General features: G+C 34.9%; 1 protein-coding gene across 1 annotated transcript in view; it reads right to left on the reverse strand.

Annotated features, from left to right (window-relative positions):
* LOC117234317 overlaps window positions 1–27,887 on the reverse strand; it is a 246,624-nt gene that overhangs the window by 162,608 nt on the left and 56,129 nt on the right. The window lies entirely within an intron of this gene.

Raw genomic sequence — 27,887 nt, forward strand, 5'->3', positions numbered from 1 at the left:
TTTTTTATGAATACGACTAAAGAACGGAAATGACACAATTTTTAATTTGAGAAAAATTTGAGAGAACAGTTTGTCAAATTACTATATTTTTATGAATACGATTAAAGAATGGAAACGACGGAATTTTTAATCTTAGAAAACTATGTAAAGATTTCATCAAATCGTTATATTTTTATGAATATTATTAAAGAAAGGAAATGACAAAATCGTCGACTAGAGAAAGAGGCGAGTAAAGATTTTGTCACTAATACTGTTCATTCTCTTCATTGATTCTCTCTATCTCTCTTCTCCGCCCTCTTTCCATCCATCCTGGATCGTTGCAATCTCGTTGTATCATGAACACGATAGTGAAACTGACATTCGAGGGATGATCCGGGGCATGATCGCCTGGAATGAGGGAATGATGGGTATGCCTGGGACATCGAACACCTGGAAGCTAATGATGTACAGCTTTCCTAGCCGCTAACTATCGCACTGTTTCGTGGCATTGCAACGCCAACACGAACGTTTATGGCGATCATTTATAAAACCACCGAAAAACCTTGAGAAACGAACTGTCTACAACGTGACTATACTCTCGCGTCAACGGGAAATATTTTCCACGTCCTATGCTCAGGTATTAAGATAATAAATCGCGCCGAACGCATTTATAACCGTATCTTGCTGTACAAGTTAACAGGTTGGTCGTTGCACGTGTCAGCGGAGGAAAATTGAATCTTCAAATAGGAATTTTTACGATGATGATAGGTTTGCGGAATAAAGGTGAGTAAGGATGTACTTTTGTAGTGTACGTCTAAGTTTGCTCTTCTTTAGGTAAGACGGATTATTTGGAGAATTAATTGCTTTTTTTTTTTAGAGATAAGTTTGAAGAAAGGAAGTTAGTTCGATGAATTATGTGCATATTTATGGTAAGAAAATTATATCAATTTCTGTATTTCTTTTTAGATTATTTCATTCTAATTACCTCAACGAAAGTATAAATCAACGTTAATAAAAGATTCCTCGAATTCCTTTATTCATTTCGATTATAAAATTTCACGAATCGAATCTTTATTGAATTTTGGCAATGTGAAACCATTACATCTTTGAAACTTTCCATTTTTTGCTAAACGTTTCCATATCTAAAATATCGAATATTTTGCCAAGTATCTGATAATTTATTATTACATTTTCTTTTTCTCTTCGTCTGTAAAAAAGATATGCCTGTCTAAAATATCAGGATAAAAGTGGATTCAGAGGGAAAAAGATTCGACGATTGACTGCATGAAAATCTCCAAAGAATCCAAAGATCCGAGTATATAGCTTTTTAGATACTACATAAATATTGAACGGGCCGGAAAATGGTAAGCTCTTGTCCGTTCACAGTTCACAGAAGCTGTCACCAGCCCGGCCAGAACTTTAACGATCAACGCTGACCCGGGCGATGGACAAAAGGGAATAGAAGCTGTTTTACATAGTAAAGACCAAGAAAGACTACCATCACCGCGACCCAACCGAATTCTTAAAGAAGATATTCACTTTTGAAGTAAGAAGAGGTTATTTCGCGAAATGCGAACGAGGCGTTCCAGTTTCTTTTTCTTTCCCACGTTATTTTCATCTTACTACAGAAAATATGTACGTGAAATATTGGAAACTTTTATATCAGACTGAAATAACTAATGAAATGATCCAGCGATGTCTTATTTATGTAAAAATATTTTACAAATGAATAATAAACGAGCAAAATATACGATAGAAATACAATGGAATATTTTATTACTTCCCCAACATTTATCCTAAGTAAATATTATTATTCTATATTAAGAATAATAGAAGGTACCTGATCAAAAGGTAGCAGTTTCCTTTCAATTTCAATTAAAATGAACACTAGACTTCTATGTTCTGAATGAACATCTATGAATGAACGTGATGTGTAATATTGAAAATCAGTCTCTGTTTGTGAAACGCTTCTAGCCAATATTGATATTTATAACTTTATTGCAAGTATTAATAAAAGAGAATTCAAAGATGAGGAAATCAGTAACCGTATTCAAATGTCTAAAACGAAAGTGGATATAAGCTGTGTGCGCTCTGCTCAGTAGCTGGTAGGAAGGAAAAGGGTGGTGAAGGGGTGCGAGAAAATTACACCCCTGGGGAACAGATCTGACGACGAGTGACACGAAGGGTCACGGTGAGCGAGAAGTCAGGCGACTTTAATTAAGACACAGGTGTCTTTTACTTATAGTTACACCGAGTTTCTCCAAGGGAATCATAGGAAATATGTCTATTACGGATGGAAAAAATACACACTAGCCTAATCTTCAGGTAAACCCTTACTGTCCCTTTAGACCATATTTAATTCGTGATTTTGAAGAATCACTCATCGCCATAATAATTTTTATTCTAAATACAAAAGTAATTTGCAACTTTATTATGATAGAATTCATTAAGCTTTTCTCAGCAATTTTCTACATCAAATTAAATAATTTATGAATAATTTTGCAAGATCAACATGCTTGCCACGGATCAATTTATTTTAGAATACATCACGTGTCTAGGTAAATAGAAAAATACAGTTTCATCTAAAAAAGCAAAAATCATTTTTAAATCTCAGAGACACTTTCATATAGACTCGTATCCGTGAATTTGTGTCCATCATAATTATCGTATCTCATGTTACGTATTACTATCCTCCTCAGAATAAAATTTTAATTTTATTTAAAACACCTCTCCGAGTAATGAGAATAGTTTGAGAAATTATTGCGTAAAAATATCAAAATCACGATCGAAATTTAAATTTCGAAAATATTCCGTATAAACTGAAAGGAATGTCTGTTTTGCGCCAAAAAATTCTAACATTGTCTTGCCTAAAGCGAATTTAATGGCGGACTGGGATTTTTCGTCGGAAATCCACGTACAATGTCTCAGCCAAGATGTAGACTGGCGCCTGACCCAAGAATCACCTTTAATGCATGTATTCATACGATAAGCTGGTAGCTTCAAATCAGACGCATAGGTAGAATAAGTGTTATAAGGATTTCAACAAGGGCGAACACTTCTTGACAAAGCAAACGACTCGTCGGATATCTTCCAGTTATTTCCCTTAAATACTGTCCAAACAGTCAAATCCTTGCTGCAAAAGCACGATATCCTTCTATGAGTATCTGTCACTGGCGGGGAACCCCTTATGAAAACCGTATCAAGGGATTCTTCCTTGGAGTAGATGTCAACGATATTGACTTTTTATCATGTCGACGTATATCAAGAGGAATTTGGTAATACAGTGGAAATTACGAATTTTTACAATGGGGAGAAATTTAACATTTGAGGGTTTTAAGCAATGATAATTCAATAGCGCGTAATTGTATATAATAATATTTAACACTGTATATATTAGATTGTCTGAATAGTTTCTTTAGTTTTATGAGGAAATAATAGAGGCACAATGTTTTTTGTTTAATATTATTTTATCGAATTACGTACGATCCGTTTTGTTATGTTAAGATAAACACCGCGACATTTCACAGACTTGGTTTCATGTTTATATGAAGGTGCGCTGTTGTAAAAGACAAGTTTGCGAAAGAAAGACACTTTTCGGACAACCTAATAGTTTAATTAGCTTACGATAAATTCAAGTGTGGAAAGAATATATATGATATATGTAGAAAATTTGAAAAATCTTCAAAGTGGAATGCTAACTATGGAACTTGATAGATAAAACAAATTTATGTACGTTAGATCCATTTCTCTCGTTCCGCCCATAAAAATATGAAACTGTACAAAATCCGCAGTTTATTAGTAAATAATGTGTACAACTTCTTGTACGAAACTTTGCAACTTTAAATAAGAAACCTAAAAATGTATTACTTCACTAGCAAATAACCTTACAAATAATAATTTCCTCCATTTGGAGATACAGGGTATCGATTAAGGTACATCCAGTTATGTATAATATTTCACTTTCCCTTGCTACGACCGTTTCAAATGGCCCCAGGTAAAGGCGATCTAAAGCCACTTAAGAATCTCAATTTACGACACTCTCCACACGCTAATTTCCTGTACCTACATACATTGAGAGATCCAAGGCCTTCGTGTACTGTAACAATTGATATTAATAACCATTTCGTTCTCAGCGTGAATTACCTGTCTATTTCGTAATACCATTCACCCATATATCTGTATCCTCCTGCACGATCTCGTTGCCGATATTATCGTTATCTATGTACCGCGACCACCCGTTGATCATCGTGCGTTGATCACGAAAAGCTGGAGCAAGTCTATAAACTGTACGGTGTTCGGAACAGGGCTCATATGCTGGCCACAAGTTCCAGACCATAATATTCTCACATAAATACATCTCGCCTAAGTAAAACGGAGCGAAGCTTCAGGTCAGTGGCGAACACCTTGCACGAAGCACGCACGCGAACTCAATAATTCACTATGAAGTTGCTCTCGACGCCGCGAAGGGGAAAGGCAGTCGTATCTCAATTTTGTCAGGATATAACTATCAGCGTTTCGGTAACGAGAAAATCCACGCCAATCCTATGGAAGGGCCTTGGTGATTGGATACCGAAACATCTGATTCCCTGGGCACGTACGCGATTATCGTTCATCGATAGATCGTAACTACAGCCGAGTTTTCTACGGATCAAGATTTATGTCGAACAGATATCCGCTCGCGAGAGTGCATGACGAACGAAGAGTATAACCAGGATGATCGTCAAGTGATTGTAGAGTTTGCAGAGTTAGTTCCCGCTGAAGATTCTCTTTTTAAAATGAAACGATGAATAAAGCGTGGAGAGTTGCGGGCAGCGTTGATCGATTAATGCGTAGGAGGAGGAGATGTTGATTGTTGGAAATAGAGGTTGATTTAATTTATTGATGAAATTAATCGTCAATTGGTAATTGTAAGTATTGATCTTTAAGATTGTCAATTGATGATTAAAGATATCAGATATTAAATTTGTATAATATGTACATTATGAATTAAAATAAAGCATATTTATGGGATCTTTTTATTTCTCACCGTGTAACTGTAATTATTAGTTCCGTGGTTTTCCCTCCGGTCGATACGCGATATTCAGATGAAAATGTTGCAAGGATTTCGTAAAAAAGGTGCGAATATTTTTATATGTAGATGAGATGTCGAAGGTAGGAAATGGAATTTTCAGAGAATATAGGAAATGGAATTTTTTAATAGAATACATCTTTCTAGGAAAATCGATGAATAAAAAATTTGTAAAAAGACTGTACTGATTTACAGTATACAAATCTTTGATACAAAGCCACAAACTATATCATATTATTTCCACCTCGCCTCCTTTTTGACCTAAATTCTCTGATAATCATAATACAAACAATTTTCTAGACGTCTTATATCAAATTCCTTCAAGTTATCATCGACAAGCGAGGTGAGATTAACTTTATATTACGTCAAAGCGCGTGTCGGTGTAATCTAATTTAGCTGATCGCAGGATTGGTTTGTTTGTAGTAAACCCGACACGATGTTTCAACTGGTTTTCCAGCAATTACGTTAACAACTCCAATACTTGTTTCCGCGCACGTTCCTGACAAACGACTTCTGCGTTCGAGGTTTATAAAGAGGGAAAGTCTCTCGGTGCGGGATTACAATTTTTAATATAACTCTTTGCATGAAAAAAGACAATAAGCAAGAAGGAATTGGAGAAACGAGATGCAAAGAATTATTTTAAGAAGAAAAAATATTTTATCAAACTTATTATTCGACGATTAGTGAGAAGAGACATCGTTAAGACAATTAGTTATTGATTTACAAAACCATACGCTGAAATTATTGCTTGAGGAAAATATTGTTTAAGGAACAACTACGTGTACTGAACATGCTAAAAGAAAAACTGTAACAGTAATATTCGCATTGTCTAACTACAAAGAATAACGATATCGCTTAAACAATTTGTAACAAAGTAATATAAAGTATTTTTATTTGAACATTAACTCGTGTCGCATGGACCATATGAAAAATCATAGACAATAAGAATAATCAGTGAACTCGTTCAATTTTACAACCGACACTTCCAGTTACTTGAAAATGTTGTAAAGTACATCGTACACGGAATATCGCAGATAGTAGAAATGTAATCAATGAACTTTTAATTGATTATATACCTTCAATTGGTGTTTTCTTTTTCTGAACCCTTTCTTCATGTCGAGAGAAATATTGCAGAAACAAGAACGGCATTTACATACCAAGACGAGAACGAAGGGTGACGAAGGAACAAAAAGAAAGAGAAGCAACAGTAGCGACAGTATGAAGAAACGAATTTAATGAAACGCAAGAAACCCGAATAAAAGTGTATTTGTAATGCAAATACGCGTTGGACCAGTCCCGGAGGGCCGAAAAATGAAAAGCCGATGAAACAGCCGGCTACGAAATCGACCGTCCCATCACTCTCGCTTAATCCGATTTCAAATTCTTCGACGTCTCCGAATCACGTCTCCGAGACGCTTTCCGCTTTCTGCAATCTCGCTTAAAAAATCCTGATTTCTTTCTTTTAATTACCTCGGGGACCCGGCTGATCGTCAAACCGAGTACACGCCTGGAATCCTTATTAAACGAAATCCGAATTCTCGGTAGTATCAGAATCGTATCTTGCCGCGCTAACCTGATTAACGTTTTACAGTATGCAGAATTTCATAGTTTAGATTCCCCTCATTAGCGTATTTGATATTGTTAAGGTATAGAGAGAATTTGAAAAAACAAATAGTTTAAATTTATTTACAAATTATTCAGCTCTACATATACGTTATTCTATGAAGGACTCGATAACCTACTCGCTCGGTTGTTTGTTCGCTTCTGACGATTCTAATCACTTCTAACGGCTTTTAATAACTCCTAACCGCTTTCGTCTCAACTGAGACCTAGACGTCCTTCAACGCTCAGATACACTTTCACACGTACAGTATAAATGTATCATCTACTTAACAGATATATTAAGGGGAGTCCTGAATTATAATGTTCTAAAACAGCGTCTTCTTGTGATTTTTTTTAGAAGGAAAAAAAAGAAATGAAGTTATTGAATTTCGAGGTATGATTTTATATATATTTAACGAATACAAAAAATTTTTTTTAAGTAAAAAAAAATTATAACAGATTTCTAAGCCTATTTCATGGGCTGCGGTTTTCAATCGGAGTGAAAGATTCGCCTCCTAATTCTTGACTGAAACGGAAAACCAAAAGGGATTAAATTATTATATATTTTTCTTCTCGATGAAATAAAAAAAAAGGCAGAAAATAGTGTGACATTAAAAATTTTGGCGGGTTTAAAGAAAAAATGTGTTTTTCAAAAAGAAAAAATTAACTTTAAGGTACTATAACAATTATTTAAATAAACTTTTTGACGAACTTTTTTAGTTGATGGAGAAGAAAAATATATAATAATTTAATGCTTCTTTTGGTTTTTCGTTTCAGTCAAGAATTACAAGTGGATCTTTCACGCCGATTAAAAACTATAGCCCATGAAATAGGCTTAGAAATCTGTTATAATTTTTTTTACTTAAAAAAAATTTTTTGTATTCGTTAAATATTTATAAAACTATACCTCAAAATTCAATAACTCCATTTCTTTCTTTCCCTCGTAAAAAGATCACAAAAGGACGCTGTTTTAGAACACTATAATTCAGGACACCCCCTTAAGTACGTCTAACCTATTGAGAAAGCACCATCTATTTGAAAATAATTAAATAAAATAATATTTTGTCAATATATTGAACTATGATAATACAGAAAATTGAGACGTTAGTTATTTCTACGATCTGTTTCACGTATCCGATTGTGAATCACTGATTTCCTTATAAACATTATTTTGCTAATTAAATCAGACAAAAGATTCATTTAAGACTTTCACAAGATGGGCAATCAGCGTGCAATAGAATTATGCTTAAAGATATAATTCATATGCTAATTCAGAGGAGAGGTAGTCAAAGAAAGTGATTGAAATGAATAAAGAAATTCTATGAATGTGTTCATAAAGTTCCCACTCGATCGGTCTTCTACTTAGAAATACTCATTTCATTTCAAGTAGGTACTTATATCTATCTCACCTTGCTTCGAGTCTACTTGCATACAGTAGAATTTCTCTCTTGCATCATTGTTCCAAACTACTTTCAAACTACTTATACTCGTCTATTAATAACGTTTCTCAGCCACCAACATTTATAAGCAACCTCCTCCTCACGCAAATCCAAAAAAGACGTTCGTGTTCCTTAAGTCTGCTCGATGGAAGCGGGAAAGAGCCGACGTATAAATATTATCGAAGCTTCGGCTGGGTGGATGTTAGCGCGGAGAGAGAAACGAAAGAGTATACGACGAGTGTCGAGAATCGAAGGAATCATTATTTACCGAGAGAGCTGGCTATTGTCCTCTTCGACGGATGCATTGTCGAATTAAGGGCTTTTGTGACAGCGAATCGTGGAAGCGCACAATACTTTCGCCTCTCTTTCGCTCCCATCATCTTTCTCCTCTATTCTGTTTTCGTCCATCGTACACAGATTTCCCTCTCTTTTTCACCCCTTTCCCTCCCCCTTCCATCGTACATCTCCCTCCGCGCGAATCGCTTTGACAGTTACCTCGCAAATGAAAGCACTTTTCCGCCGAATAGACAAAATAAATCGAGTCCCTCATACAATGTCGATGATTTCGTAACAATGCGTGTCTGCTCGGCGTCCGACCTACGCACGAATAAATAGGCAACCCCATCCACGGAAAGTCCCTATCGTCAGACGATAAAGCAGCGTTCATTGTGTTCTTTTATCGGGTATAAAAATGTAAGGCCCAAGAGTGATCTTTATCAGGCTAGAATCATCGAACGTTGTCGAGTTTCGTTCTTGGTTATTTGTTCGTTGAATTTTTAATTGACGTTTATAAGATTGATGAATCACGCATGTGCTTCAAGAGTAACATAATTTTTGAATCTTTTAGGAACGGAAATTTTTTAGAAGAATTAATTATAAAACATAGAATGTAAAAATAGTAGACTCTAGGAAACAATGGTCAAATATTATTCTTATACTTTCAAGTCACTGTTTGATCGAATTTACGAAAATTCATTTGTAAGGAAACAAACAGTTCCAATGAAAGAAATGGCTAACAATTTGTACTTTGTTAAAGTAGCAGGTCATTTTAAAATTAAGCTAAGTACTAAAACCAATTCTGTGGTCAAAGCTTGAATCGTGTGATATTCGTGGTAACGTGGTAACAAAGAAGCGTTAATACGAACGTTTATTATTTAAAGTATGTACATTATAAGAACAAGCGTTCGTGTTAATAAACGGGAAAAATGTCGAAACGTACATGCAAGAGGAAAGCGGCGATAACAAAAAGCCAGGGGCGTGTGTTCTTCCAATGATTTATCGATGGTAATTAAAGAGCCGAACGTCACCACCGGCTGCGTGTAGATGACCAATGGCCGGTGCGTGAGCCACGTATTAATAGTACCTTTTAACATCCACCGCGAACCTTGCTTCAACAGCCATTTCCGTCGTTAAATAAATACGCCATCGAGTCACGTGTACACGCGATTTTGCTCGTAACTTGATGCAAATTTCCCGCTGATACCAATACGCGCAGTAATTGTCCATGATAATAAAAAATTTACATTGAACATATTGCAACCATAGATTTCGAATTAATATTCTCTCGTTTCAAGTCTATCGAACGCCTTCTGGTTCACTTTCGAATGCAAATTATCGCACACGGCCACCGTAATGAACAGAAAAGTGTATTTTATAGGATTCAAAGATTCATGAATAAACATTAAAATATAAGAGGAGCGAAAGAATCGCAAAGGAATCCAATATGTTTTTAAAATACAAAAAGTTCTCAAGACCTGGACAAAGTCTTAGTCGCGTTTGTACGTGACGGAGTACTTGTAAGATGATACTGAGAACCGGTCCAGATACATTTTCATTGTACCACCTCAAATATCTTCGTCACAATACTCGTCACTCGAGACTTCGAAACCTCCTCGATAACATCAAACTTTTAAGCTTACACTTGCCCCACTATTTCCTATTATTATTCGCTATCTTTCGCCTGTTCTATTTATAATAACCCCGTAACAATCTGCCTCCCTATAACCTGAGAATCTTCCCCAAAATCAACTTCGCATCCAATCATCCACTAAATCTTCCCTTACAGACACCAATTTTGACATGTTCGTCTTCAATCTCTATCCATACCTTTCTAATCGTGTTTGACTTCTACCAAACACGATCTTATCTATAGTAATGTCGGGCCAATGCCTTTTCATCGCGACGCATTAGTCGCCGAGACTTTGACGAACCAATTAAATAAATGGTCTTAAATTGTACAGCCGATGGTAGGGTAGCGTCGCGTCGTGGCGCCTTTATCCACGGCGCCTCCGCGTTTCTTCCATTAAGGATCACCCCTGTACGTACCCCTTCGCATTAGAAAGCAGAACCAGGGCCACTCTCAGCCCTCTTGCTCGTCCTCTTTCGACGCTTCGCCCGTCGTTGTCATCGGTGGCGTTACTGGAATTACATTGGATCCACAAAGGGTTGAGGAAAGACTTTCATCAATGCATACAACACGTCCATTGTTCTTCCGCGTAAGATTGATCCCTCCTGGTTTTCTAAACGTACCCCATGGAAACACAAGACGAGATACGTCTTTGAAATTGTAGGCTGTTCTTATTACTATGATGCTGTATATATAGATAACAAGCTGCGTGAATTATTTATACTAAAAAAGGGTGTAACGTACCAGCGTGACAAAGGATCGTTGTTTCGCAATGTGACCAAGTACGATATGTACGTTATATGATTTCTATGAATTTACGGTGTACCATATTGATTGGAAGATCAAATATGCATAACCATTTAACGAATTTATTTTAAGTTGTCCTATATTTCAAGCTTTCGTCATTACACGGAAAATATGAAACGAGGGCAAGAAATAACGTCGAGAGATCCGTTGGAAAAAGTTTCTTGAGCACTCTCTGACGTTAAAATGATATTGGTAAGGAAAGATATTTAAAACGGTGAGGAATAAAAACGTATCTCGAAACAGTGCACGATTCGACGAACGATTGCGATCGCTAAGAAAAGTCGTAAAAGAGTAATGGAGTTGCAAGTAAGTAGTTCGTAACATGAAAGCATAGTTACTTGCAAAGCCAAATATCATATACCTTCATACATACCTATTTGTATTTAAAACACTACAACTAATACAAGAATCATCAAGGTACTATAACCCAAGTTTAAAAATGTTCATGTGAAGAACCGAAATTTCAAATTAAAATAAAAATTCAACTTAAATATAATTATTTGTAATGCATTAATCACAGTGTGTCGCAAATGTTACTCGACGTTACAAGGCATTTAATGTGTTACAAACCATCATATAAAAAATCGTGCAACATCGCAGATAGCCGGAATTCCTTTGAAGAGTCGGCCTTAAAATTATTTCATGAGGTGAAATATACGTTCGGTGGGGAACCGTAACTCTTTTTGATCGAGTGGCCTCGGCCAGTATGCCACGGCTACGAGAAGGCAAAAGATACCGCGGTGAATTGTAATAATGCACCTGCAGTATCAACAGGCCTTATACAACAGAGACCCTCTTCTTGCACAGATAGATTTGAGTATACTATCTGAAGGAGAACGTATGAAAGCTCGGGATGCGAAATACGAAGCGAAAGTACACGAGGAGGAACGAGAAGCACAGGAGGAACAGCCGGTTCCTATTTAGTGCTTCTACGTCGACTATGTCAACGTTATTATACCGCAGATTCCCAAGGGAGTGAGGGTGCAACCCGGCAACCCGGAGCGAGGGGGTGTGACCACGACGAATACGTCGCAAAAGTGGTTTTTTAAAATATGGATAAAGTGTAACACGCTTGCACTGCTGAAAGGTGGGGTAGCCGCGCTTTGAGCCCGCCTCTAAATTATAGCAACACCTTGTCAACCGAGAACAAGGACGTTCCAAATTGATGTACCACGCGGAGAACATAGATTAATGGCTTCGATAGCCGGCATAAGGAATAAAGAGTTTTCGCGTCAGTTATTCTCTATGAAATTTTTCTATTAAAAAAAATCGAGTTTGGTTTGTTTGTTATGTAACCGGTGGTTGTTGGAAACTCTGTGATCTGTAGCGAAACAGGTGGATATTGAAATATGAAGTAATTTGATCTTCGATCTTGAATATGGAGAATTACAGTGTTAAAATATTTTATTTGTTTATCATAGAGTTTATTCACTTTACAAAAATTTCTGCTAAACAATTCAAAAACTGTTCTTCTTAATGAAACTTAACGAAACAATTATAATTTTAGAATAATATAAATATACAATATTTTGATCCACTTTTAATTCTTTTAATTCTGTTCGATCGCTATATACATACCTGAAGATTCTTATGCAGAAATTTCTCTTTAATTTAATTTTACGACAAGGAACTAATTAAGTATCCATGGAACTTGAAAAAAAATAAGGGATGGAGGGTTCAGATATTAAATATTCCAGAGCATGCAAATGCTGACTTTCCTCGCAAGACTTCTGAAAGAAAACGGTGCACGCAACGAGTGTATTATCTGTGACTAATGCACATATCTCCAGCCATCTGAGAATCTCTCAATAATGCATTGTGAAGTTTCGTACAGACGGCTAGAAGTATGCACGGCCTTCTTTAATAACTGATGAGGCGTAACGATATCAAAACAGAGAGACACGAGAAACCTCCGTCTCGAGAGACTCATTCTTCTTGCCCTTGCAATCGTGAATGAAGGAAGAGATCTTCCAGGTAGAATATTCGGGATAACCGCAGCAATAACCGTTTCGACCCTCTACAGAGTGTGAGATTGAAGCTTCTTTTATTCTTGAACGCACACGAACCACCAAGTTCACTTGTGCTGGTTCAAGAATTTAATGAAACTTTTTTCTCAAAGTCTCACCTGTTACTTTTCTCATAAGCATTGTCATATTGAGAAAGGAAAATTCATGAACATAATGTCAATTGAAAATGATATAATGCAGTTTAGTGAAATAAAACGTATAAGCAGGAAGAAGAGATTTCGAATAAACATCAGCAGGTACGAAAAATCGTTGCAGAGAACGTAACGAAAAAGAAACTTAATCAATTGATTATATTAATAATTAAGAAGAAATTCTATTAATGAAATTACGTTATTTCTTCGAGTATCCATGGACTCTACTATGTTGTATTATTACATCTAATTTTGCGAATCAACATATTTTTAAATAGATTGATCAGAACCTCTATACCTTGAATTACACTCTCTTGTAGTTCCCGATCTTCACTTAATCTTCTAAATATTTCTAATATATTTCTCTTAAACCATTTACAATAAAAAAAGCTGCGTCGATATCAATACGTGTTTATCGAAATATAAACTGAATTTATATTTAACATCCACGATATGTTTAATCATAGTGAAGATGAACGGAAAATAGAAGACACTGTAGCTGTATACTTATCTCAATACCCAGCACAAATGTCTGACCACAACCATACTCAAATCACTTACAGGCAGAGCAAACGACGGAAGCGGTTTAATAGCGAATTATCGTGAATTTAGGATAAATGATCATTTACGATGGAAGAACCTACATTATCGGAGACCAAATGCACGTCTTTATCCGCCTCTTCGTTCGAAGAGGGAAACATTTACATTTTCGTAGGAGCAGGAGGGTTGACGAGCGTGTTCGTTAGAAATCGCCAGGTCTTTTACGACTTCGACCCTCGAATGGTATTAAGAAATGAAGCATAAAAATACGCTTAACGATACAATTAAGGATTTATACGAAAGAAATCAAAATGAAAGATATACTGGCGGTGGAAAATTTAAAATCATTTCTCTAATTGTACTTACACCGAATCGCCTAACTTTATTATTAATCCAAAATTAATGTTACAGATATTAGTAATTAATTTCCTTTATTTTAAGAAGTTTTCGAAAATGACGAAATTCCAATCTAACTATTTTTTATAGTATAAGATTCTACGAAACACGCAGTAATTCCAAATCTCTTGACAAATTTTATCCGTACATTTTACATTAGAAAATCATTTGAATTGCCAAAAATACGCCGTTGTAAATCGACAATTATTTTACAAAAAATTCCGTATTGATCAGTTTGTCTATTCTACTATTAACGTTGCTTAATATTAACAACGATAGAAAATAAGCAAATTTAAAGCCTCGCGAGACGCAAGTATTCTTCGTCATTAGAGGAGGAATCAGACGAGCATTAATTCTATATAACATCGCTTTCTTTCGCGACAAAAGACGAAATACTTGCAAAGTATCGTCCACAGTAGTTGGTTTACGGAATCGGGTCTCGGACTGTACAAGTCGCGAAGGAAGGAAACGGGAGCGGAATTTTTCCTCGGTAGCTGGAGAAAATAAATAACGTCCTCTCAGAAGGGTGGTCGAGAGGTAAAGAGGAACTGTTGCCTGGAAATATATCAAACCGTTCCTTCGGGTGTTCGTCTCGCCGTGTCAGAGTATGTTTTATGTGGTCCGCCGGCTCACTGAAACAATAATTCAGCTCGATTGCACGTTTTACTCTACCGTTCTTGGTACGCCTCCTTTTTTGGCACCAGTCAACTTCGTTTACACTTTCTCGAAGAAATTTGTAGAATTTGTCGGTACAATTCGTGTGGTTGTTGATATATCACCATGCGATGCGGCAGATAGTACATTTCCAGTGGAGTACGTATGAAGATCACGCGAGAAACTATGATGAATTATATTTTTCGTTGTTTATAGGAGAGCAATTTCAGGATATCGATTCAAATACTGGCAATAAATTATTTTTGAACTTTTCAAAAATATCAATCGCCAGGTCATCTAATTTTATTCCCCGCGTCAATTTTCCTTTTCACTTAAGTCATATTAAAATATTTTCTTTAAGACACGAAGTGACATCGAAGTGTCTTCACACACACGCGATACAAAATATAGATTATAAATAGAACTTCCAAGATACAAAAGCGATATCTTTGAAGTTCTATAATCAATAGAAGAATACCAAGATGGCAGATAATACAAACTTCCTTTCACAGATGTATTTCTATTTCCAATTTCCAAATAAAGATCTACATTATCGAAATCTAGTATCTCCTCAGATTCAAACCTATAGAATTATCCACGCAAATTACAAATCTCAGCTGTCACGAATAAACGAAATAAATATTCTTCCGTGACAAAAAGAACGCTCCAGTTACCGGAAATTCCAATAAGTCTCGCAGATTCCCAGAATATTCACTGCTTTATCCACCATTGTTCCAGGGTAATCATTTCGCCCTTCATCCGCGGGCAATTGAAGTTGAATTTTTACGGAATCTTCTCGATGGATTTCCCTTTAATGCTAGTTTCCCCGCGCTCCGCTTTCCTATACAGGATGTCACAAAATATGTCCAAAAATATCATCCGAGACATATCTTTCAAGTTATTTCTATCTCGTTCATAATTCACGAATCGAAACAAACTTTAACACACAGGACATACATAGAATTTCGGCTGATCAATCAGAACATGGCATTTTTGCGATATCTAGAGCCAACCGTGTAAATGAATCAGAACCAGAAACCCAACTGAACAACTCTATCTTGTTTGTCAATATCTTTTTTATCAATTTCGCTATCCAAGTGCACAGCTACTTTTTAATTATCAAAAAGGCAAAGGTTCCTGTTCGCAAGTTCATTTCTCCTAAAGAGATAACAAAAATAATAGTAAATTCCAAGGCAAATAAAGGATAAATTTTCTAACGTTATCAATCTTTTTTTTTCACTTTCCGAGTTTAGAACTAACCGATATAGCTTCTGAATAGCTTACATATACCTCACATATTTTCTGATACAGCCTGTATCAAGCCTGTTCCTGCACCATTCTCAGGATACGTACAACCGATTCTGGCACATCCACCGCCTCGTTCCCCTTGAAAGGGATCCTTCTTCGTTTCCTGAACGGAATTGAGGTTTCGCCGGTGAATGGACCGCAGCGTATACGTAAATTGCATTGTCGCAATGCTGGGTTCCTAACTGGGAACAGCTACGAAGGGCTGACCGGCCAATTAGCTTCTGTAGGCCCCTCGATAGAATTGCACAGCAACTTGACTCGACGATCCACGCGCAGTTAGGGCTACTGCCTTGGCAAGTACCACTCCAAGACCAGAACCGGCCAGACTCAATCTAACCGTTCTCGCTCGAATATCGAATCGTTCTCTCGTAACTGCAGGGAGAGGAGATGGAGTAGAGAACCGGAACACGCGGGACGTCGTGTCCGTCGTCCCTTTGCGGCCGTTCACAATCCAATTTCCGCGCGGAGAACTTTCCGCTTTCTCTTCTCCGCGATTCACACGCCACGCCATTCTTTTGACTCGCGTGAACGTCAATTTCACGGCCAACGAATGGATAAATTTTTTGCGGAGGAAACTGGTGGAAATTATTAGATAACGCGGTGTCCTTGGGAGAGAAAGGAAACGATCGATCAGCCATGGCTTTAGAAGACTTTCTGTATAAAAGTATCGGCTTCTTTGGAAAATTTCTAGCGTTTCTGATAATTGATTGATTATTACGTCTCATCGTACATTTGGATGGCTTTGAAGAGGATTATATATTACGTTACGTTGCCATACTTTGCTGGACCCCTGTATACGCAAATATGAAAAGAGGGACGATCATAAGAAAATACGCTGATTTAAAATTATATAAAATGATATATCTTATATGGATACAAATATTTATCGCAGAAATAGAATTCAGAACATTGAGACAACGAAATTGGACAACGTGGATAATGCTGCTAATTAGACAAAGTACTAAATTCGAATAAATATTGTTTTTAGTTGAATATTAGAAGTTTTGGAAGAAAATCAATCATTTTTATATGTTTTATATCTTTTTATATTTTTAACAATCAATCTTAAAATATGTGTGTAATGCCACAAATTCCAATATAAAATAATTCAATATATAAATACAAAATATGTATAAATATGTATTTAGCACATTCGAAACGTTAACTTAAAAAGAAAAGGTGGGCAAAATCTATAAACAATAGTTTATACTATTATTTACATATTATTACTTTAGACTAAATATAGTGCAGCGTCCTCTTTAAAAAGGTTCCAGCATTGATTTTACTCTTTGGATACAGAAAGTACAAGTTACGTACGTCTAAGACACAGACGAAAACCTTATTTGTAGTATTATCAACTGGGATACGGGTTTCTCTGTCAGGAAAGAAATCACAGACCAAGCACATAATTGAATATCTGACCATAATTAGTAAATAGTTAATCTATTATGAACCTATTATTTTATGGAATTTTGTGTCACACGGCCTGAAATACCGACTTGGAGAAAAATTGGAATTATCGTTATGCCATTTATGATTTAAAGTGGCTTTATCTAAAGCGCATTCAATTTTAATTTCCAGCCAAACAACTTTTGTCGCAGTATTTAATTTTGATGTCATTTAGTAGCAGTGTTATAACGTTTTATTTTAAATCGACAAACCACAGACACGAGCTGCAGAATGTACGTGACACAAAATGCATTGTAATAAACAAAGATGCATTCTGTGTCAGGTCTATGCCCTATGATTCCTCGTCTAGTTTATTTTATCTCTGGTTTATTGTCTATGTTAACGTTTCCTTTACTGTTAATGTTTCTTTACAGTCGATAAAGATACGAGCCTTTGACTGTCCATGAGTGGATAAGACAGAACACCGGTCGATAAAACAGCAAAAAACATCATTGAGCTTGCGCAAGCTCTACAGTTTTATCGACAGTAAAACCAACTTGACCGACTCTTTAAATGCAGGGAAGAGCTTTCCTCGATACCTACGAAAGAATAAAAGCAAATGTCGAATTAAGAATCCGAACGATGGGAATTAAAGGAAGACCTTTTATATCATGAAAAGATTGCCTTTTAAGTAACAAGATAATTTAATAATGAAAACTTAAAATTACGGAAAGAAGATGAAAGCTCAATACTGTGACTTTTAGGTGATAGATAACATCAAATTCAATTAAGATCAATTAAGATTAAATTAAACTTGCGAATGATACTTTCAGACTAGGATAAGCATATTTTTTCTTTTTGATATTGCCATAAAATGTTCGAAAAAAAGTGTTCCTTTATTTAATAATAAATTATATTTTCTATTTGTAAAAATAATCATTAGACGCAATTTACCTATGATTTTTCTTATCAAACGAAAACGACAGAATAAGAATAAAAATTAAGATAAAAATATAGATATATGTTCTATTTCATATATTGTAATCCTTTTATATCAAAAATATTGAATATCGTAAAAAAGACTTCAGTCAAATTATTGGAATTAATTACGTGCAATTTTTAAAAGCCATTCATTTTGTACAATTTTTTCATTTCAACGGAACAGATTTTAACGAAGACGTCCGATGAAATATGTGTTTAATCAAGAATGAAATCAGGTTAAAAAATGGCTTTTAATTAAGCGGTATCGAGTAATCGTAATACCGTTGAGCCATTTGAACAATTCTTATATTTCACCTTCCATTATTTCTCGTTCACGAAATTTCATTGGATTTCAATCGCAAAGAAACCAATTTTATCCCGATTAATAACAGATTAAATATACATATAGCATATAGCATAATAGATAAGTTAGACGAGTCACAAATATTAATTCAGTAATAATAATTTCAAAATGAGACTTCAAATAAATCTTCTTAATAAGTGTTCTTTAATATCAGTGATAGAAGTCAATGTATACAGCGTCCAAAGTTTAATATCTACTGAAATTTTGAACATGCACAAGACCAATCGAAATGAGAAAAAAAGTTTATGTTATATTTGTTATCCCTTCGTTCTCTTCTTCGTTTTTGAAGCAATTTAAACGTCATCCATGTACGTCAAATTGTGTTATACAGTTTCACAGCGCAAAACATTCGAATTTCTCAGTTCAAAGAGCTACTTCGTATTTCCATCTACTTTTTACATCTCTCGCTGAAAAACAATTATTAAAATATCGTCTAAGACAGTTCGTATATATCAAGAGAATCAATCTTCGCAGAAGAGATGAGTTGCTTAAACGATTCACCATCTCCGAATTGGATTACGTCGCATCTACTCGTGGGAAGGAAACGATCCGATGGTGAATTTCCGACGTTTCGTTTCCGCCTTTCCCCGACGTTTAGTCATAGAATATACTGGTACTAGCCATTGCGACCTAGTTGCTACACTGTAATATTGGATCTCACAGACCATCATTATAACCACTTCGAAATGCTGTATCTGTTATGGTAATACGCTTGCAACCTCGCCATTTGAAATTCTGATTCACTGTTGCGATCGTAAAATCGATTAAATCTCATAAACACTGAGATATATAACAAACCAGAATCGTTAATTTTATGAAAGATAATTTTTGACATTTTCTCTGATATTGGGTAGGCAACTAAGTGATTGCAGATTTTGTCATTAGGTGGTATTGACAAAATCCGCAATCACTTAGTTGCCAACCCAATAGACCCAGTAAATTCTCAATTATTCGTGTGCAATGCAATGCAAGAAATTTCATGCGTCGATGAAATTTCTACATACAAGAATAGAGTCAGGATCCTGAATAGGATCGGTATTGCTACAGCAGTTTCCTGAAACGTAACGAGTAATTTATTTTTTTCAATTACTGCAGTACGGTATGATTGAAGAAATCTGATATATCATTCGTAAAGCCATACAAATATCGAAGAGTAGATATAGTAAATCAATATTTTATATAAAATTTATAGAACATAACGCACGATCGTTTCAATGCAGTAGAATGTTTAATTGTTAGAGGACCGAGTAATGGAACGGTCGATTATCGAAGCATCGATTAATAAAAAATTTGACAATAATCCCGTGTATAAAAAGTTGAAAAACAAGAATAGTAACTGAAAGAAACTTTCAGATTTTTATTAAAAAATTGTTACTCCTGTTTACTATCAATATTTACAAAATGGTTAAAATAAATGAGTGCTTGTCATATATATATTCACATATTCATTCACATTTTTACGAATATAATTAAAAAGATGAAACCTAGGTAGAAAATTGTCTTATCTAAATATCATAAAGAGATCTACACTTTGATTTATTTTTGCGTCTTATGTCCAATCTATGCATGATGCATTGATAAACAACACGCATCGTGACTAATCCGTATAATCAATATTCTACTTGCATATTTCCTTCGGTACAACTTTCAAAGATCGACAAACGTAACGAATCGGCATTCCTATACAAAGCCTTTGAAACGCCACGTGCAATTGATCTGTGACATTTGTTTTAGCAGAACCAGGAAAGTTTCGATTGGCCTCGTTCAATATAGCCGAACAAATTTCAGTCAAGTTGCAATGGCAGCAATGCGATGTAGATGTGAACGAGCTTCTCGAATCGTGGCGTGTGGGCGTGAATGAACTTCTCATGCGTTGGGTGTGAAAGACAAGTGTTTGGAATAGCGTGGAAGAGATCGAGTGGCTGTTTGGGGTTTAGCTTCGGTTTCAAGTGAAACACGTTCCTCAATGAATCCTAAGAATGTATATAAGTATAGTTTTAAACGCAAAAGGATTCACCGCTATACCACTCCATACCACTATAGCGATTTGAGGGCACTCTGACATCGAAGATCGAACGGATCGATAAGTTACAGACAAAGAACATACAGGAAAAATGTGACAACATACGCAGACTAAAATTATGATGTTTCAAAAATATTAGTCGTTAGTATAAAAGTTCAGAATCGAGAATGGATTAATCAGAATAAAAATCGAAGTTCGTGAAAAATATTCTGTGGAAATAAATTGATATAAAGCGTCCTGGTTATACTTCAATACGATTTAAATTACTTTGAGATATATTTATATATCAGGCATTTTTGCGAAAAGGAAAATGTGTGTCCGATTGATATTATGCTTTTAACTTTCTCGATCGGTGCTATATTCGAAATTACAATCCATGAAGAATAACACTGAATTTATACAAAGAACGAACGAATCAGGACAAACCGATAAATTTCACGAGTGTCACAGATTAAATTATTTTGAAGACAATAAAGCTTCCGATTGTATGTCGAGGCAATTATTGTATTACCACGTACTACAATGTTTGAAGTATGCGCTATATCTCGATTTGCGGAGAGAGAAATGTGGATATCAAATAATCGAAAAAGCCAAGCATTTTCTTAAAATTTGAAAAATATATTCAGATTTTCATCATATATGTCATTTCTGGTTCGTCGTTCTGGTGAGCTTTTATAAAATGAAATAACATGATTTTAATGGGAAACAAATATTATTATAAAATACCAAGGAGGATACAATATTGACGTACAGCGTAAATGCTAATTTATACTCTGTATCTAAAATTCGTAAACAAATCATCGTATCGTGTACATTGTTTACCACGAGTGGTATTCTTCTAGCAATCGTACTATGTGAAAGATCATTGATTTTCTATAACATTTATCTACGACGAAATACACAACACGTTCTATCCCAGTCGAAAACGTAATAAATTTCCATGTTTATCATTCGAACAATAAACCATGCATTAATACGTATCATTCTATAAATCTATGTATAAGTCAGAAACGTTAATATCATTAAATTGTATTTGAGAATAATATTTAACAAAACTCATGGAAATGAACTAAAACGCCCATACATAACCATAATGGCATCCAAATAAATGCATTCGCCTGAAAAATTGTAAAATCTATCGGATGAGCAGTAGATACTGAACCATCTTTGATAGAATAGTTTTAGTTAGGTTTCAGTTCGACTACTTAATTTTAATTTAGTTTCTGCTTCATAATTTATCACGTAAAACATAGAATATAAATAAAAATTAACCAATCCTTCTACTTACACGATTCAACAATAATCAAGGATTGAATTAAATTCTAATAAAATTAAAAAAAAAGACAACTATTTTTGTTAGCTATACCTAATAGCAAGATAGAATAGTTCGTGCTAAAGATAAAAATTCACTCCAGCTTATGCTCATCCTCTGTAAGCTAGGTGTTATTCTCGACATACTGAAACTACATATAGGATGGAACACATAACAGGAATTCCGATAACTTCGTAAATGATGATTTTAGCGAAAGTTCGTTCAAATAAATATTATACGGTTCGATAGGGACCATATAGTGCAGCATATCCATTTTATACATACAGTTTTCAAAATATTTAACAGCATAGTTTTTCTCATACAGAAATCAAATTATATGTCCCAGAAAAATGTTAGATTAGATTTCTTTTTCACTATAATATTCCTTGACTCTAATTAAATATCTTTTAACTTGATCGAATATTATATTGTTATTCTCTATTTTTATTATGGGAAATATAAATTAACATTTAAGAAAATGAAAATGATATTTACAGATAGTACGAAAAATTGAATAGTCCATTTTTAAAAATTTTTAACCATTTTAAACCATTTTTAAATTTGTTAAAATTGTATTATTTACAAAATTATTAAGGTAGCCGAAGTTTTATACCGTATTCTACACTTCACCCCCAATCTCTGCAAAAATACCTGTTTTTTACAGATATTGAATCCATGTGCACGAACGTGAATTTGTTTCAAACACAATTCTGCGCAAAACCTTTTTTTGATCATACAATTCCGTGTATGGAAACCGTATACAATAGAGTACATACGAAAATACATTATTTATTACTAAGACAAGTAACAAAATTTCGGGATAAATATCATGTTCCTCGTCCAGAATAAACCATTCATAGATATTCGACAATATTTCATCGAACACGTCGGGTGCAATAAACGATACACTCGCGAACGAAAAATCATGTGAAGCATCATCGTGCTACCAATGATTCCAGAATGAGAATTGGCAACACAATGGCTTAAAAAAGGAGACAGATTTGTGAATTCAAGGGACATCGATTAAAGGAAATCTTAACTCAAGGGCTATACACTATACACCCTTCAACCATTAAACTGGAGAACATCAAAAGAGCAATCTAGCGACGAACGAGTCGATAGTAGGCGCTCGTTTTCTCTAACAATCCATTCGCTGATTATCCCCTTTTAATTACCTTTGATCACGTTCACGATGAATCGTTTTATTCTTTATTCTTTCAATTTTGTGCAAACTTCCTTATTCTCAATTATTTTCTCAACTTAGCAACCGTTCTATTCTCGCTTTAGTTTTAGCTGCGATATATGCCGCTCGATTTTTTAAATTAATTTTCACTTCGCCGAGTTTCTCGTGGAAACTAATTAACCCTTTGCACTTTGGAGCTTTTTACGACTAGATCGGACAGGGCAGCTCCAGCACATTTTTATGGTAAAACTTTTCGATACCAAAGGATTCTTTTGGAAAATTCCATTTCGAAATGAAAACGTTATAAATGCATGCGAAACTATTTGTAGTAGCTTTCTTTCCTTTCTTTTATATCTTTATCGATAAAGACAGTACCACACATAATTTTCACGTTATCAATGTATTTTTGAAACCAAGGAGTTTATCTCAAAAACAAGAAGGCTACACAGTGGCAAACGAAAGAACGTAGAAACAATGCTGTAATTTTACGATTAAATAATAAGTGAAAATTATAAGTGAAAACGAAAATGAACAAATACGATACTGCAGAATATTTACGCGGATATAATACAGGCAAAATATTCGAGAATCGTATCCAACGTTATGAAAAATACTAATAGCGATACACATAGGTATCAACTTTAAATTGTCTTTTATGCGCTACTATAAATGTAAGTTTATTTATACCATAACCTTTTCCCTTTTTATATTTTTAGCGGCAAGAAGGATATAATGAACAATCTTTACATTGTCAATGTCGCTCTAGCTGCGTCAGCGAAGTATAAAGGATTAAATAATCGATACGAAAAATTATCGGGTATTCGCGAACTGAATAAAGTGACGTAACGCGAGGGCTCGCTGTGATAAAAGATTTATCGATTCGCGACAAATCGGATAACTGGATTCGAGAAACAGCAGTAAACACGAAAGCTTTGTGATTAGTTGGCTGTATATTTCACTGTGGAATGCGATCGCTTTCGTCCAACGAACGAGAATCTATCGCGTGGACATATTGGATTGAGCGGAGGATCTGAAGCTCGTTTCCTATCGGTAGGTAATCTACGTACAAACGTGGGGCGCACGTTTCTGTACTCGCGTATTTCGATCGTCGAGAAAGAGAAAGAGAACGAAAAGAGGTGGACACGGTCTGCAGACTGTGTTAAAGCGTTAAGCTATTCTGAAGTTCGTCCAATGATCACAAAGAATCTCGCTGGGAGTCACGAATTTAAATCGGTTAAAACGGATAAAAGAGTGACCATACGCTTGAAGTAACTCCTACTTTGAAGATATTACGGTTATAAAAATTACAAACTCTGAGAGATTCTGCGGAATTAAATGTAGGATACTTTACTACGTAAATCGTAATACTTGTTCGTCTTTCATCTCTGAAATGATATACTCGTTAATACGTTTAATTAAAATGTATAGATAAGTTGATTAATTATGGATACTAATAATTGATATAAAATATTCTGTTATTTAATCCAGCAGAATTTCAAACCTTCGTTCATCCAGATTCGTGAAACTCGTTTAAATTTCGCTGTCTGTGAAACCACTGATACGGTTGCGTTAACATTCCCTGCCTGCTCAACACTTACATACGTTTGACCTTGTTTCTGAATCATACCTGTTTAGCATTCACACGATTTCTGCTCTGAACTTTGCATCTTCCCTTCTCTTGTAAACATATTCAAAGAGGTTAGAAGCATCCTAAAGCAATATGAAAGAAAAACATAAGGATCTATAACAGGATAACCTATACATCAATTTTTATAATAATGTGTAGATATCAAATTAATAATAGCAAAAACACAAACAATTCCGAAGCGACATTTTACTGTGTATGTTTACGGTGGTATGCGTACTTTTCATTGCTCCCATCGTTGTAACCATTAACGAGATATTATTATCAACATCACTGACACTAAAGAACTTGAAACCTTGCACACTTTTCATGTCACAACTTCGCGAGAAGTATTAAACTTTCAGTTTATAGTGAATTTCAGCTGCTTGTAACAAAGTTGGTCATGTCAATAACAAAACTTTACAAGTTCGCGATGTATACACGATTTTCGTTCGAATAATAATAGTCTCGATAATAACGTTTCACGTTGAGTGTTTCGTCTAGACATTGAAAATGAAGAGAAATATTTGCAATCTAAACAGAAAAAAGGCCTGACGTTTACACGAACTGCGGGGATGGAACTCGCGGCGAATGTAAATCGTGTTGCCGGTGCAATTAGTTCCGTATTGTATCGCACTCTGACTTGGCGGAGCCATGAAAGGGCGGGCAATTTGAACAAGATTCGCGCGGCTCAAGTCAATGTTAAAGCTTTACGGACGCGTTACACGGACGAATTCGCTCGCGTTTTTTCACGTCTTCCATATGCGCAGTTGAATCTGCGTGTTGGGAATTTGTAGAATGTGGCCTCATTGAATTGTTTTCTAAATGGCGTATTGTAAAAATCTTAATACATAGAAGATAAAAAATATTTGTACGTGAGAGGAATATATAATTTCAGTTATTGAGTTTAGGATAAATAAACTCCTTGATGTAATATTTTTATAAATTTAAATTTCTATGTAATTATAAAACATATTGGTCAGAAAAATTTATATTGGTCCTTAGTCAATATACACAATGCTGTTCACGAAATAACGTAATGTTCATAATTTAGAATTAACCATAGTCTTTTCATTAAAAATTTAACAAACAAAATCTATCTACATTTTAATATTAAAGACTAATAATCCTATTTGAAAGTTTTGCTCAAAAAGTATTTAAAATATTTATTAAAATATACTACTATACTGTACTACTATACTATTTCTATAAATAACTATTTGTTAAAATATATGCCAGTATATGCTCCGAACGATCATGTCAAGCATCTCGTCTTTTGATATAATGTACCAAGGAGCGAGAAAATTGTTGGCGTATTAAAGGGTGTGCAACCCTTAAATATCACTGGCGGATATAGTGTCTCTCTGCTTCTTCTACCGAGTACGCTCGTACAAGATTCAATCATGCAGAATGCCTGTCAAGATCTCGTTACCTTTTTCGTAGACGAAACGAATTTTCTCGTTTTTCATTGAAAAACCAGGAAACTCGAAAAGAACGAACGTTGGTTCGCTGATTTAGGAACTGCGAAACTATCAAAAATTGAAAACGATTTCCTCGCGAACTTTGGCGAACATTTCCACCTCCCCTTTGATCAGAATTCGAACTCTCGCTACTAAACATATCAGCTTCAGTTGGCTAAAAGGATGCAAGTATAACATCGCATGAATATGGTCTTATATTATATCATAGTACAATTTCGATATAGCGTATTATAGTATTTTTATATCCTTATACAGAGAGCGGGCAAATAAGAACAACATATGGAATACAATTTTTTCATTTAAGATTTAGTTTTGGAAAAAATCGAATTTGAAAATTGATCAAGTATACTAAGCCTTAAATAAAAAAATTTTATTGCATGTTTTGTTCCTTTTTTTCATAAGGAATCACCTCGTGCTTAGTTATTGGACCTGTATATACTAATATATATTTAAAATATACGAATACGTGTTTAATTAAAAATTTATATGCATTATATGGTATATATAACATTTGAGTGTGTGTATGTATCTAAATAATTAAAACTAATCTTTTGCAAAAAAGAATTACGTCGGTATATATACAATATATGTATTTTTATTATAGAACTTATATATTGTCTATTCTGTTACCTTTCTGTTGCTTATTATTCGTTAGAATTTTTATTTATTATTATTTGATTGTTGTAATATGAATGAGTAATATAATATTTAATACATAGTGGAAAGCCATTTACGGTTTCGTTTCACGTTTACACTACGATGTGAACTATTAATAATTCACTAAAAAATTCTCATGAAGCTATAAAGAAGTCTTATAAATACAAAATTAACCTAGAAATGAAACTGCTAGAACGTGAAATTTCAAAAGCAAGATGTAGTTCGCGGTTGTCGCAGAAATATCCAACTTTATTAGAATATACGTATAAACAGCAGAAATGCAACTTAAATCAAATAAATTTAAGTAATTTTTCAAACAGCACATAGCCTTGCTTATTCTCTTGTGCTTCCATGAAACTGATAACGATAAACATAAAATTATTATAACCTGCATTTGTTTTACAAAAAGCTTCTTATAAAGCTCGAGACGTTTTATCGATTACCCTGCGTAAATTTAATTACATTTTCAACTGCGTCAATTATGAGATAAAGAGAGCGCTTCGTTTTAATATAATCAAATTTCTCATAAAACGAACAATAATTTAGACGAAAATTTAATGATCACATCTAAAATTACTCTAAGGCGAACAACTATTCACTACTAATTACCTGCTAGTCCAATTCTTTCAACAACAGAACTACCCAATAACGAATAAAACCCAGAAATACGAAATAAAACGAGCAACGACTGAAAGAAAACGCGCAGCGGCACACTAATAATTTTCGCAAGGCAAAGCACAGCGTGTGGTTCGCTTCGAATTCCTTTAATTACACGGCTGTCATGCGTCCAAAGGGAGAAAGTCACCAACAAAGTACTATGGCTATGCAACGATGCCACGATAACCGAAGCTTTTCATGAAATTTTCGAGAATTGTCATGTCCACTGTACAACGGAACAAACGTCCGTGAAATACGTTAAATTCGCGAGCCTACTCGTTCGTTACCATATATCCGGGATGTAAATTTGAAAAATCCTCTTTGCGATAATGAAAACAGTGCACGACCACTACGTGCCA

The sequence above is a fragment of the Bombus vosnesenskii genome, unplaced genomic scaffold, assembly GCF_011952255.1.
Source record: "Bombus vosnesenskii isolate JDL3184/JDL3185 unplaced genomic scaffold, Bvos_JDL3184-5_v1.1 scf7180000013304, whole genome shotgun sequence".
Taxonomy (NCBI): domain Eukaryota; kingdom Metazoa; phylum Arthropoda; class Insecta; order Hymenoptera; family Apidae; genus Bombus; species Bombus vosnesenskii.